Source organism: Lathyrus oleraceus, chromosome 7, assembly GCF_024323335.1.
Source record: "Lathyrus oleraceus cultivar Zhongwan6 chromosome 7, CAAS_Psat_ZW6_1.0, whole genome shotgun sequence".
In the NCBI taxonomy this organism is placed as follows: Eukaryota; Viridiplantae; Streptophyta; class Magnoliopsida; order Fabales; family Fabaceae; genus Lathyrus; species Lathyrus oleraceus.
In genome coordinates, this window is record NC_066585.1 from 106,552,263 (window position 1) to 106,559,915 (window position 7,653).

A 7,653-nucleotide genomic window follows, 5' to 3' on the forward strand; every position below is an offset into this window, starting at 1 on the left:
GTGCATGGTATACACCATGTTCCATTTCCATCTTTATTGAAAAAGGTTAAGATAGGAATTAAATATTTTGGAATTTGATTGAGAAAGGGTTTGAAGAAACAACATTGACAAAATTAGGCGATGGCGAGAGTTAAGATTGGCGAGGCATACGTCTCGAATCTTAACCTCAGGAGTGCATGATATACATCATGTTCCATTTCCACCTTTATTGAGAAAAGTGTTTAAATAAGAATTAGGTGTTTTAGATTTTATTGAGAAAGGGTTTGACGAAACCACATTGACAATTTTAGACGATGGCGAGAGTTAAGATTGGCGAGGCATACGTCTCGAATCTTAACCTCAGGAGTGCATGGTATACACCATGTTCCATTTCCACCTTTACTGGAAAAGTGTTGAGTAAGAATTAAGTATTTTGGTTTTTGTTGTGAAAATGACTTGCCCCTAGATCAAGTGTTGATGGACGTTTAAGAGAAATTTGAATGAGTGTTTGAGAGAGCAAAGTGGATAAATTTAGATGATGGCGAGAGCTAGGATTGGCGAGATATACATCTCGAATCCTAGTCTCAGGAGTGCGCGGTATACACCACGTTCCACTTCCATCTTATTGAAAAGGTCTTGAATATGAATTAATATTTTGGATTTTTGATTATGAAAAAAATGGCTTGACATTAAATCAAGTGTTTGATGAAAGTTTGAAAAAATAAGTGGAATAGAATTGGAGGGAGAAGTGAATTGACTTGTTTATTGAGAAAATACTCGACGTTGGATCGTGTCATATTTTTGTATTTTTTTTGGAAATGGTTGATTTTATTCTTGTGTTAGTATCTAACTAAATAGTCAAACAAATAAAGAAATTAAATAGTACAAGATTATTACACATCGGGGGAGTGGGGTACATCTTGTTAAATGGGGATTAAAAAATCATGAAATAATTATATCGGGCCCAAACAACAAATAATGCAATGCATGAGTGTAAGTGCAAGAGGACCGGCTCATTGTAAGAAATCCCAAGAGTAAGCTATGTGAGGTTGATGGCGATGCTTAAAAGCAATCGACTTACAAGGGTATGAAAATGGGCTCGATATTAAATCGAGAAAAGTATGATTTTTATAGTTTTCAAATGGTTTCGAATGTATGATGAAATTAAAAGAAAGTAGATCAACCATGAGTATAGTAAAAATATAAACATAAAATAAAATGCTAAAAGAAAAAAAAATGCTCAATGCGGGTATCGAACCCACTACACTAAAGACCATGAAATCACTCCTCTCCACCAGGCCACTTACCAACTAGTTGTTATTTTAATACTAACTTAAATATATAAACTAAGATAAATTAAAAAATAATTAAAAAAAAAAAAACTAATAGAAGAAAATCTGGTGGACTACCCTAATTAAACCCAGCCACTTGGCTGTTGGGTTTCCAATGGGGAATAAGTTGGAAATAGAAAAAACAATTATTACCTAATATCCTATGAACTTTAAATTTTCAAAACTTATTCTGTTAAAGAAATAAATTAAAGAAAAGAAATAAATAAAAAAAATTGGGATAGTAACAGAGGCACCATGAAATCGTCCCTTTCATCTCACGAAACCCTCTTTCTCAAACTCACTCTTTCACTCTCTCTTCCAAGCGCATTCTCAACCTTCTCGCCTCCGTCTCACAATCACTCTCAACCTTACTCACAAAATCGTTCTCTCCAACTCACGTCTCTCAATCTCCATCATTCAAATCTCTCTCTCGCACTCGACCTCAAGTCACAATCTCACATCCAAAGGCGAGCAATGATCAACGGTAAAAAGGAAAATCCCCAAACGAAAACTTACTTTCGGCGACGATAATGACTCAGGTAAATCTTGAACTTTCTTCCCTCGCCTCTTTTATCCCGATTCGGCTTTGATTTTGGAACTAGCTTCTTCCCTTGAAATCGCGGCCGCCTTCAATTTTAGGGTTTTTTCGTTCTGAATTGTAGCCTCCCATCCCCCTTCTCACTGATCCCTTCACTATTTATCTTCTACGAATTAGGGTTTTCAGGTTGGCATATGGAGCTCAAAAGGGTATCCTGCAAAACCTCCTTCTGGGTGGTCAGGTTTCGGTCGCCCTAAATGATGTTTGGATTGGAACAGGTAAACTGGGTATATGCTTTCTTCTTCGTTTTTGTCTTAATGCCCAAATTGGGAATTTTCTTGAAATTTAACTGCCTTGTTGATTGCTTTTACTGCAGTGAATTCGGAGAGCTTTGGTTTTCACATGATTATCTTGCAGTAACCTTGTTGTAGTTGGCAATAGGTCCAAATCTCTCTACTTTGGGCTTTACATAACCAGTTCCCATACACTGCATATCTGAGCTATTTTTGTGTGTATTATGCAGGTTTAATTTGGAAGTTTGGGGGCAGTTTGGATTGTTAGCCGTGCTTGAATGGTTGTCAATTTGTGGCTTTTGATCGAGGGTTGGTTATACTTGAACAGACATCATCAATAATCTTTTCTTTTGAACTCAGCTTTGTATTGCTAAAGCTTAAAAATTCCAGCTGAGTTACTTGATTTATGTGTCCTTGAATTCTGTTATCCAAAATAAGTGACACCAGTAGCTGCTCGACATCATGCTCAGGTACATTAAGTTCCTTAGATATAAATGGGATCCTGATTCTTGTATATGGTTTGATGAGTTTCAGCAGGACCTGTGTTCTGATATTCTTTAGCAAATCCTCAATGTAATTTCTGATAAATGGATCATCCATGATGGTTCGTCTGTTACTCTTCAGAATTTTCTCAAATTCCAATATTTCATTCCATTGATAGGCTGCTATGAGATTTGTCGTTGCCAATATCTCATGGTCATTCTTGTATGGCTTAGCTTCCTGCCCATCAAATGGATTTACTTCAGACTCCATCAACATGTTGGCAAGAACGAGGTACTTCAAGCATTGGATACGCCTCTGATTCCCAGCTTCATCATAATTCTTGAAAGCTTCAAAGAAATCCGTAGCTGCTTCGGCCCACTGGCGCTCTGCCATATGCATTTACCCCCACATTCGTGGATTATCGCCATTATCCTTGGATGGGGAATTGTTGACTTAATAGTAAGTGCTTTCTGGTAAAGTTGCTTGGGATGTTGTTGTATGTTGTAGGACATGGTTGCTAGTGATGCTGATTTCAATGTGTTTTCATCCTTGGCCCAACTTCTCTCCAGGAAAAGATACTCAGAAAACCACATTGACCAACCAATTACCGGTAGTAACTTTGATGATTTTGTTGTTTTATCACATGTAACAGTACCTGAAGCATCAATTACCAATGTCTTCCTTATTCAAAAGTAAAAAGCAAGCTGTTAATATTGCTGTTTTTAATTTGCAGAATCGTGCAATGGATGCCGAACAGGAAGCTGCAAAGGCCTTCAAGCAAATTGATACATTGAAGAAGAAACACGAGATTGAGATTAGCACATTTAATGAGTTCATTGCCAAATCACGTTTGCCATTGGAAGCAAAACAGCCTACTTGTAATGATAATGCCATCCCTATTGATGAGGACACCAAGGAACCATCACTTAGTATTAATAAGTTTGGACCAGTTTGTAATGAAGAGGAACGCGAGTTTGCTAAATCAAGAGAACAAACATGGTTCTCGGGTTATGACAAATGCAACATATAGAAAATATCCCACTTGTAAATGACTGTAGAAACATTCTATTGGTCATAATCGGGACAGGATTCCATGACTGTTGGGTGAACTTTCATACCTTTGGTGTAATTTGGATATTTGATTATAAAAATGGATATGGACTTCTAGAAATAATCCAAGACTAATTTAAATATCAATCTAAATAATAATAAAAAATCAGTAAAAACCAAATTAAAATCAAATTAATCTATAATTTGTTAAAATCACTTTGATATCAATTCTAACATTTATTTGAAAATTAAAATCAATTAGAGTTTGAATCATTAGTAAAATAAACAATTAAGATTAAATTGAAATCTGGAATTAAACTTAATTCGGAATTAAAATCAAATTGAAAATTAAAAAGTCAAATAATTAAAATCCATTTTATAATCAAAAGCACCATGATCAAAAAGGCCTAGACAATGACCAATGTGTAACAAAAATACGGATTTGGGAATGAATGTATGCAAATGAACTTTAGGCCAAGTGCCAAAAAAAATGAAAAAATGGAAAAAATTCAGGGTCAAAATCGGGGTATGACAATTGCCCCTATTTAAGTATCTTCAACTAGAGAATATGAAGCAGGACACTCTTCATATGATCACAGTGGGAGATGGTTAAATACTAAGAAGACCCGGGTTTTGATCCTGAATCCCTATGACATGATGTGATATGATATGATATGATATGATATGCATGACATGATATGCGTGGATGCATGATTCTCTTTTTTTTTGTGATTTTTTTTTATCTGCTAGGGATATGGTGGACCCTTAACAGGAGATGCTACTAGGAAGACCAATATGTGGGGAATGCTGATGGTCCACAGGGAGACAGACAAATGGTAAAAAATAACTTGCTGGGGAAAACCAAATCCTGCTGGAGAGTCAAACACACATCGGGGAGTAATCGAAGTGGAATTTGATAAGCAGCATTCAGAGTACAAGAGATTTAGGGAGTAAGTTCACATATGACTTACCAGACCTGACAATGCTGGGGAATAATCATGGAGAAAGACTCTTCAGAACAGGTTCATGTATGACCTGTCACCGGAATAAGGCTCAACAACAGGTTCATACATGACCTGAATAGTATTGAACAAAAAATCTTCAGAGCAGGTTCAAGTATGACCTGACACCGGAATAAAGCTCAACAACAGGTTCATGTATGACCTGAATAGTATTGAACAAAAAGGAAAAACTCTTCAGAGCAAGTTCAAGTATGACCTGACCCCGGAATAAAAGTTCAACAACAGGCTCACATATGACCTGAATAGTATTGAACAAAAATTGGAAAAACTCTTCAGAGCAGGTTCAAGTATGACCTGACACCGGAATAAAAGCTCAACAACAGGTTCATACATGACCTGAATAGTATTGAACAAAAATTGGAAAAACTCTTCAGAGCAGGTTCAAGTATGACCTGACCCCGGAATAAAAGTTCAACAACAGGCTCACATATGACCTGAATAGTATTGAACAAAAATTGAAAAAACTCTTCAGAGCAGGTTCAAGTATGACCTGACCCCGGAATAAAAGCTCAACAACAGGTTCATATATGACCTGAATAGTATTGAACAAAAATTGGAAAAACTCTTCAGAGCAGGTTCAAGTATGACCTGACCCCGGAATAAAAGCTCAACAACAGGTTCATATATGACCTGAATAGTATTGAACAAAAATTGGAAAAACTCTTCAGAGCAGGTTCAAGTATGACCTGACCCCGGAATAAAAGCTCAACAACAGGTTCATATATGACCTGAATGGTATTGAACAAAAATTGGATTAACTCTTCAGAGCAGGTTCAAGTATGACCTGACCCCGGAATAAAAGCTCAACAACAGGTTCATATATAACCTGAATGGTATTGAACAAAAATTGGATTTGAAAATGACTGCGAAAATCGGATGTTGGTTTAAGGGCACCAAATACAAACTGGAATCAAAGGTCAAAGGATCTAGGATCGACAACAAGACCTGAGTCAATGCAAAATGAGCACGAAGTACATTTCGGCTATGCATGATTTGAATTTCCTTTTATGCATGATATATGAATGATCATGATTATGAGAATGCTGACACTGGGCAGACTGGGAGTTTGTAAAGGCTTTTTATGGAAGCTCATGATTCCTCAACACTGAGAACTCAACCAAATATTTTATGATAGATGTTGCCAAAGGAGGATTCTATCCAGTTTGATAACCACAACTTTGCCAATGGGATCCTTTTGGAGGATTAATGAATCGTGCTAGCATAATTTTCGGGCACTCGTCTTAAACTCAATAGTTGTTGACGTATGGCAGAATTTGTTTGAGCAGTTTGAAAGCACGAAGAAAAAGGTTCTGCCCCTCTGTGGCTCATCTTGCCCCAGTTTGTTGGGTCTTTGGAAATGTTCACCTTGAAAGTGGATTTGGAAACAACTTTCCATGAGACTACCTCGAGATGGCTTGCCCCAAGTGTTTGAAACTTGCAATGGTCCAAACTTGACTAACCAAATGTTGGAATGGTAGACTCTTGATTGATTTTCCTTGGATAGTTGGACTCATTGAGCTCTGAGGTGGCTTGCCCCAGTCTGAGTCTTGAAGCAAATTACTCTTGGCTAACTGAACCTTGGAGTGATTGGACTTACTGAGCTCTGAGGTGGCTTGCCCCTGTTTGATTCTTGAAGCAGATTACTCTTGGCTAGATGACCCTTAGGGCGACTAGCTCGAATTAACTGATGCCCAAAGTGATTTGCCCTTGACTAGACTTCTTTCACTCCATCTAGTTCCTCAACTGTGTATTGAATTTCTTTGATGCTGAGTGTTGACTCGCAAATAAGATTGTTCATTCAAAAATGGTAATTTTAATTCAATGCTTATGCAAAAATTTGAAATCAAAATTTATTGATATGAACGGGTGAAATACAGCGAACGAGTCGTTGATAAGAACACAATGGTGATCAAGTCATTCACAGTATACAAGTTGGTGCTATCAAATGATTAACAAAAATCGTTTGGAGTCAAGTTAACACAACCTTGTTATAGTATGCTTTCAAAATAAACCCTGCCTCAATTAGGTCTTTTAAGGGTTGTAACGTGGTCTGGTTCACGGTTTTTTTGAAACAAAAGGATATAAGGCTCAAAATTTATTTTTACCCACCCCTTCTTCTTGATGATCTCCAGTTCCTACGTTCAGTTAATGCGACACACGCATTCGACTTCCAAGAGAGTTCGAAGGTGTCATGAGGGTTCAAGATGAATTTTCTTGAAATGGCAGTCACCTTGTTTTGTTTTTGTCGAGGATTTTGGTGACCTCTTTCGATTGATTTATTTTATCCCTAATTTTGCCTGGACCACTTCTTTGAAGCTTTTGGTCCATCGGGATGCCCTAACTTTTGCCTAAGTCATCTTGTGGTATTTGACCTAGTGGGCTTTTTTCTATTTTTTTTTAAAGGTGTTGACTGCCACATTATTGGTGGATGAGGATCAACCAACACTAATTTTAGCTTTTCTCAACTTCTTCGACACTTCAACATGTGCGCGAAGGATAACATGTGGTTGAACCTAATTGGAGGGTGTTCATATGGACGATTTTTTTGAAAGATCGGATGCATGATCAAACTATCTGAACACAACTACCCTGCCCCAGGTTACGATTAAGGGTTTTAGATCCGAAATAAACACCAACTTCTAGGCTCAAAGTGGTTGTCTAGGGATTAACTCCTTATCACTCCAGTGTTTGGGGATTTGAAACAATGCCTTACATCATCGACAAGGTTTTACTCAAAAGCATACCGCAACAATTTCAGGTGTTTCGTTTTCATCATCCTCCTTCCAATCTTTGTTAACACAACAGTTTGATAAACAAAAGTGAATGAGAGGAGTATTTTGTTTTTGTTTTTTAACATAAATGAAAAACGAGTGAATACGAATGGATTAATTCAAAAGATGCATAAACCTTTCATTAATCTTACCAATTCAAATAAAACAACAATGCTTAAAAGCAAT

At 37.0% G+C, this 7,653-nt stretch overlaps 1 pseudogene; it reads right to left on the reverse strand.

Annotated features, from left to right (window-relative positions):
• Positions 1–2,426: 2,426 nt before the first annotated feature.
• On the reverse strand, positions 2,427–3,067 carry LOC127102264 (COP9 signalosome complex subunit 2-like; annotated as a pseudogene).
• Between the last annotated feature and the right edge of the window lie 4,586 nt (positions 3,068–7,653).